The sequence below is a fragment of the Suricata suricatta genome, chromosome 5 (genome assembly GCF_006229205.1).
Source record: "Suricata suricatta isolate VVHF042 chromosome 5, meerkat_22Aug2017_6uvM2_HiC, whole genome shotgun sequence".
Taxonomy (NCBI): Eukaryota; Metazoa; Chordata; class Mammalia; order Carnivora; family Herpestidae; genus Suricata; species Suricata suricatta.
The window spans coordinates 49,673,635-49,680,844 of record NC_043704.1 but is presented as its reverse complement, the minus strand read 5'-3'; the positions used below and the strand labels follow the sequence as shown (position 1 = coordinate 49,680,844).

At 39.9% G+C, this 7,210-nt stretch overlaps 1 long non-coding RNA gene across 1 annotated transcript; it reads right to left on the bottom strand.

The window, feature by feature from the left end:
- Nucleotides 1–702: 702 nt before the first annotated feature.
- LOC115291681 lies at nucleotides 703–6,965 on the bottom strand. The gene is made up of 3 exons (XR_003908618.1): nucleotides 6,291–6,965; nucleotides 1,783–1,868; nucleotides 703–1,175 (listed from the first exon to the last, which is right to left on the bottom strand). It is a non-coding gene; the product is annotated as an uncharacterized LOC115291681 (long non-coding RNA).
- Nucleotides 6,966–7,210: the final 245 nt, after the last annotated feature.

Below are 7,210 nucleotides of genomic sequence, written 5' to 3'. Positions count from 1 at the left end.
TACATTGCAGAGACCATTAAGTTGGAGTTCATTTTCCTTTTTTATAGAACTATGCTACTTCTGTAAATAAGCATTTTCATTGGTCTGTTCTTTGGTGAGAATAGAGCTCTGACTTCATTGTTAGGTTATGTGAGGTTGCAGTTAACAGGTGCATTCCACGATCAGGAGGAAACAGACACCTAAAGGAAATCAGCTACCGGCTACCGGCTACTTTTATTCTCAGCGCTGGGAAGAGAGGACGCTTTAGCAGAACATGAAATATTCTCTTTATTTTAAATTGCTCAAAGTGACAGGATGTCTGTCTAAGAGATCTGCTTCTGTCTAAGACACACAACTTTTTGTTTTTTCTTCTTTTACAAAAAGCGATTCGCTATATATGTACAGTCGCTCATGCCAGTGGTAACTTTCCAGAGTCAACTTCCTGGGCAACTGATGGCATCGAAATACCATTTTAAAATGGAGAGCAACACTATGTCGCTGGAAACTACCACTATCAAACATAAGTCATGTCAAGTCTTTGGTTTACATGTAGTACTTAATAATTAGGGCAAAAATCCTAAAATGTATTCTCCTCCAAGCCCTTATTTGCTTCTACTTATAAAATAACTTTCAGCAAAATGTTTTTTTAAAACGCCAGTCGATAACAAATAATGTCAATGCCAATAATGTGGGTGCTAAAATAATTTCATATTTGCAAGTACATACATTTTGTAAACTGTTCCGTTTATTTCAACAAAGTAAACAATTGGTAAAAAATAGGTTATAAGAAATGTTCCTCTAAGGGATGTTATTTTACCAAAATAGTGTTTTCTTTCTCAAAGGTGCTTCAATCCTTCTGCTATTTATCATCAAGCTTTGAATCAAAACCCCCTTTTTCTCCTTTATAAATGACTTCCTGTTAATTTGAAAGGAGTTCTCATATACACAGTTAATGGGAGGGACCTGTTGGGTCTTTCCACCCGGGATTGAATATGGCTTCATTCTTGTCAGAGACTATTGCAGTCTGCCCTGAAGTAGGCTGTTGTGCCTGTTCACTACAACAGGAAGTGGGTGTAACCCTCTGCCCCAGTAACAATAACATCCATCCAGATCCACATGGCTTCCAGTGATGGCGCACCCATGTAGTAGATTCTGTCATGCGTCTTGACACTAAAGGTGATTAGTGGATTAGAACTCTAAAAATCAAAAAAGCAAAAGAATGTAAAACAAACACCTGAAGTTATAACATTAAATAACCCAGACATATAGGACTGACTGCTTTCTCCTCTCCAAAAGTTCTCCAATTTATAGAAATCTAAATTGGTATTACTTTTGCTTCAGTACAACCTGTACCCCCACCTCCAGGATCTATCTCACGACTATTTTTCTGGCCTTACTGCACAATTAATCTCACACAGAGAGGTCACCAACTAATGCTCTCGGAAGCTACTTTGTAGCTAAAGCCCCAACCCGTACCCAGATCATGTAGGCAATAAGTAACGGCTGTTATTCTTAGTCCCACTAAGATCCTTCCTGATAACTAGGTAGTAGATCCTTCTTAGAACCTCAGCAAGTCACTTAGCAGGTCTTCTAGGCCGAAATGTCCAGAATATTTTCTCACTTCACCTTGACTTTTTCTTCCACAGAAGATCAGCTATACTACTTATTTCTATGTTTACTTTTCTAGAATGATTCTACTTATGTCAATCTGCTATGTCAGAGAAACAAATCTAAACCGCTTGCAGTTCAAAACACATTTTTCCAGCTTACTTATGCATTCACATCTCAAAATCAGTTATTTACCTTATTAGCATTCTTAAGGCGATCATAATACACTTCTTCAATGGCTTGGAGGTATATCACTCATTTTAATTTAGCTTCATGCTTGTCTGCAATAATAGTTAAATACTTTATCACCAATGATGGACTGGGAAGATTATAATTTCAGTATAACTATTACAATATTTATCTAGTATTTAAGTTACCCAAGATTAATTCAGATAATTTAGGTGAAGGCATTACCCCAGTTCTATATTGAAAACAAACAAACAAAATCAGCCCAAACCTCAGGAACTAATTGATTTTGCCCAAAGCTCTCTAGCAAATCTGAGGCAGAAACAACTCAGAACTACTAACAGTCAAGTTAGCACACAAAATATAAACACCACTGACACCAATACTGAATATCTCCCCATGTTCTCCAAAAACGTGGTTGTAATGGAAACGTTAATATGTAGAGCTGTTGTAATGAGATTTTGTTTATAGAGAAGGGTGTTTTTTGACCTAACTTAAAGTCATATTCTACTTATATTCCTACTTATTAATATTCTACTTATATTTCTATGAATATCTTGCCCAGCTTGCTTTTCCCCCTGTTCCCAGTAGAGCTTCACATCAATAATTTAATGCTCTTTCAATGCAGCATGTTCCAATTTGTTTCCAGGATTTCATCAAATTTGCTATAAAAACCAAACAAAAACGTAAAACCAAACAAAAACAACCAAACCACCAAACAAACGGCAGCACTCTATGATCTAATAAGTTCTTGAAACAGTTTGTAATTGAAACACAGAGCAGATCATAAGTGCATGTGAGCATAGTGAAGAGTTTTAAAAGCAGGGATGAAACTGCAAACAGAGAGATCCTGTATTGTGCCCTGTTGGTGGAAGTACAAATCAGAAAGCTCCCTTTGAATGGCAGTTGGGGTAACTAAATCCTCTTCCTAAAGCTTTCCACTCCTAAACCTTTATTGTAGAAGAGCTACCCATGCACATGTGCATGGATTTGTGTTTGTTATAACAGAAGGCAGCATCAGATCTGCTTGAACTCTAACAGGGGATTGATCCAGTTATGGACAGGTCATAGAGTGGAATCCTCACAGCCACTGGAAAGACTAGATGGATCTGCATGTGCTCGTCAGAGAAAAAATCTTGACATACTGTTATGCGACAAAAGTTATGAACAGAGTGAATAATTTGGTCTCAACAGTGTATCTTTTAGTTTCTTTCTTTCTTTTGAGAAAGACAAACAAAGAAGGGGAGAGAGAGAGGATCCCAATCAGGCTCTGTGCTTCAGCACAGAGCACGGTGTGGGGCTTGAACCCACGAACCGTGAGATCATGACCTGAGCTGAAATCAAGAGTCAGATGCTTAACTGAGCCACCCAGGTGCCCCTGGTCTTAACGTAAATGTCCCTTTTTTCCAACAACAACAAGGAAAAGCTAGTCTGAAAAACAGCAGCCCTGAGAGGTTCAGTGGAGAAATATAAAGCTATTAAATTACATTTAACTCAGCATTTCCCTAGCTTATTTGATCATGTTTGACCATGGACCATATTTGTATGTTTCGTTTGTTTGTTTTCTCTTCCTTGGGAAGCACCGTTTCAATTACTGCCACAGTGAGTGGGTTTCAGTCAGTTTCCGTGAAAAAGGTCCATGTAATCTCTCAAAAATTCACTGGGAAGGAAACTGCAGGATTATCAGGAATACAATAATGCTTTATTTTCTGAAAGCAGAAGTAAAAGAAAATCTGGAGCTAAAAGTAAATCTTATCAGTGTTTCAGGGAGGCAGAAAACTGAGGAACAAAGCCCTTTTGTTTGTAGGGCTTCTCTTCTCTTCATATCTGAGAAAGAACTCTCAAAAACGCTGGCCTCATATTGTGAACGAAGAGAATCAATAATGCTATTGTCAATTGACCCTAAAAAGTTATTTATTCCTTTCAGTAGCATTATCCCATCAATATTCAGATATATTTTCTGTGTCTCCGTTTTCTTTAGAGACTCTTCTAAGGTTACCCAGTTAATATGTAGGGGCCAAGCACGGAGGCCAGGGGATGATCAGCATAGAGACTTAAGACTCTCGCTGTCAGCACTCATGTTTACATCTCCTTCAAACCCACGGTGCCCATTTACCTCAGGACAGGCTGAAGGGGTGGTGTGGCCCCTGTGGGGTCAAGTCCAGGCCTGACCTGCAATCTGCATGACTTCCTATGGACTGATCTATTCCTGCACTTGGTGATGTTTGAGGAAAGAGTAGGGGTGGAGGTCAAGGGAGTGAACAAGCTAACAATGGCTGTAAACAGAGCCAAATGGACAGTGTGTGTCAAATTAGGACTCACCGGTCAGTTATATAACATGTAAATATTAAAAAGCCAAATGAAGAGCGCCTGGGTGGCTCAGTAGATTAAGCATCTGACTTCGGCTCAGGTCATGATCTCACAGTCCCTGAATTTGAGCCCTGTGTTGGGCTCTGTGCTGACAGCTCAGAGTCTGGATCCTGCATGGGATTCTGTGTCGCCCTCTTTCTCTGCCTTTCTCCTGCTGGCATTCTATGTCTCTCTCTCTCAAAAATAAACATTAAAAAATTTTAAAAAAAGCTGAATGAAACATAATTCCTGCCTGTTTTACATGGTACAGTTCTGAGTAATTGTTCATATATCAAAAGGGTTTGGGTCCTTAAAGAGAAAAAAAAAACCAAACGATCAGCAAGAAGTTTACATTTGGAAAAATGCATGTATGTGGCCATTAGGAGCACAGGTTCTGATATGGGTCAGGAGGAAGGGGCACTGAGCAGCTGACCTGCCTGACAGAGGAAAGAATGAAATCAGGCTCTTCGAGAAGAGAAGCAGAGAAGAAAAGTGAAGGTGTTTTGTCTGAAGTTAATCCAAATTTTATTTTTGGAAAATTCTGGGTGAGGTTGTCTTTAAAGACTAGCCCAGGATAAAGTTGTGTTTATGGATTTTGCAGAACTAAATTGGCATTTCTCATTAAACTGGCATCTTTTCTATTATACTAACCGAAGAGAACATCTTTGGATTCTCCTAGAACCCAAGATCAGAAAGTCCAAGAGAGGCGAGCAGGGAACTTGGGGGGGCAGGGCGGCGGGGGGGTAGATTTAGGCCATTCACTTGGGGGGCCACTAGAGCATTAACTGCATTAACTGGGGCCCCACCAAAGAGCCCCTAACTGAAAAGGACACACCCCTGGGCCCTCCTCACCCCAATTCTGGGGCCCCACAGCCAGACTTTCCTTTTTTTCCCATATGCTTCTTAGTTTCTCATACTTTTCTTCCTAAACATATCCTGACCTCACACTACAAGATCAAATGATTAGACTGTTATTTCTTATTACATTGACTTAACAGTTTTTGACAATGCTCATAAATGCTGATACAGTCACAGGAAGCAGGTCTCTTCGTGATACTATTCTTTCGTTGGCTTAAGAGAGCAGAACTACATTTGTGCTGACAATAGACATGTTTCCTATGTGACCCAGGAGTAAATATGAGACTTCTTTTTCTTTCTTTCTTTCTTTCTTTCTTTTTTTTAGAGAGAGGGATGGGCAGAGGGGCAGAGACAGAAAGAGAGAGAGTGAGAGAGAGAGAGAGCGCCCGAGCACCTAAGCAGACTCCACGTTCAGCTCAGAGGCAAATCAGGGCTCTGATCTCATGACCTTAAGATCATGATTTGAGCTGAAATCAAGAGTTGGATGCTTAACAGACTGAGCCACCCAGGTGCCCAGAGACTTCCTTTTTTTTTTTTCACTGTTTATTTATTTTGAAAGAGAGAGAGAGACAGAGTGGGAGTGGGGGAGGGGCAAAGAGCGAGAGCGAGACACAGAATGGGAATCAGGCTCCAGGCTCTGAGCTGGCAGCACAAACCATGAGAACGTGACCTGAGCTACAGTCAGATGCTTAACAAACTGAGCCACCCAGGCACCTCAAGACTTCTTAATCAGTACAGCAGTTACATAAATAGTCCTGTATTTTTTGAAGACTCAGGTGGGTATGTTTCTTACAATCCATCATTTGAAAAATCCAAAATATTTCAGTCAATAGTTTTTCACTTATTCACTGAGGAACTTTACCCTCTGCTTCAAAACCATTCTAATTTATAAACTCTAGCTGAATGTCTGTCAGCTAAGGCTACCTAATTGTATGTGACTAATGTAGGGCGTATGACCATGAATAAATAAACAGAAACCTTTTTCTGGCTTTGTGGTTTAAAAGTCAACATTTTGGTCTAAAGGGATAAGTTCCATGTAACATTTATTTTGACTTCAGGTTATTTCAGAATGAGAACAGACTAATTCACACTTTTTAAATAATATATACTTATTATTTTTAGAGAGTAAATCATACATATCATGGGGACTAGGCAACCTTAATAGAAGATAATATATATCTAAAAAGCTAACATTGTCCTTCATTCTATTAGTTACCAATCAACCTATTTACACTGACTTCTGTTACCTTTGTGCTTTAACAGGGAGTTCCTGATTTGATTCCGTCACTGAAGAGTTTTTCATCACTCACCTGCGTAATAAGAGAATGTGCGCTTACTCCGATCAAACACAAACCATCGTTTTTTCCAAGTTCTAATTTTTCCACCCATTTTGATAAGGAACCCTCGGCAGGTCTTCTCTGTGATTGATACGTGATAACAGGCATCAATATTGTGGCCAGCAGTCTCCACGTGGCTTCGCAAATCAAAGTCTTCCTTCCGGACTGGCAGATAACCTGTCAAAGGTCGGGCCTGGAGAAGCACAGACTTGGGTCATATATAGCTAAGTATTTATTTTGCTTAAGGTCACAGTGGTTTAGGAGTGGACTTGAACTGGAAAGCCTAAGCATTAAGATGTTCATGTGATTATGAGAACTTAAGATAAACATTATTCTCTGGAGTTCAAAAACTGCATAGTATTTCAAGAAGGCGGCTACAGTATGCAGGCAAGGGGAAGGGGATGGACAAACTCTGGTGAATAGGTTCCAGTCCTTGAGAAAGGCAGATGAGAAAATGGAACAGTGTCGTGAACTTCCAATTTCCAAGAGGTACACAGCACTTCAGAACACAGGGAAATGAGGCGTGAAGTTCCCTGGGCTTCTCCTGATCACAACCTATCATTAGTTCTTAAATAATCTCAGAGAAGACATGACTATTGAATATCATTCACAACTCCAGCCTGCTGGAGAGCCACTGGGCCATGGATAACAACACATTCTCCATCTTCTCGCCTGGATGTACCTACAACTGAAAGGGGTTTGTCAGGTCTCTCACCCCCAGGGCATTCACTCTGAGGAGACTTTTGACTAGTGAATTCCAGGTAAAATGAATTTACAGGTTGTCATAGCAAATGGTTAGCCAGTGAGCCTTCATAGTGGGCTATTATACGTGTGTTTGGAACTAATGTCTCACAGTTACCAAAGCATTTATGTACATGTCTGTGTGTATATGT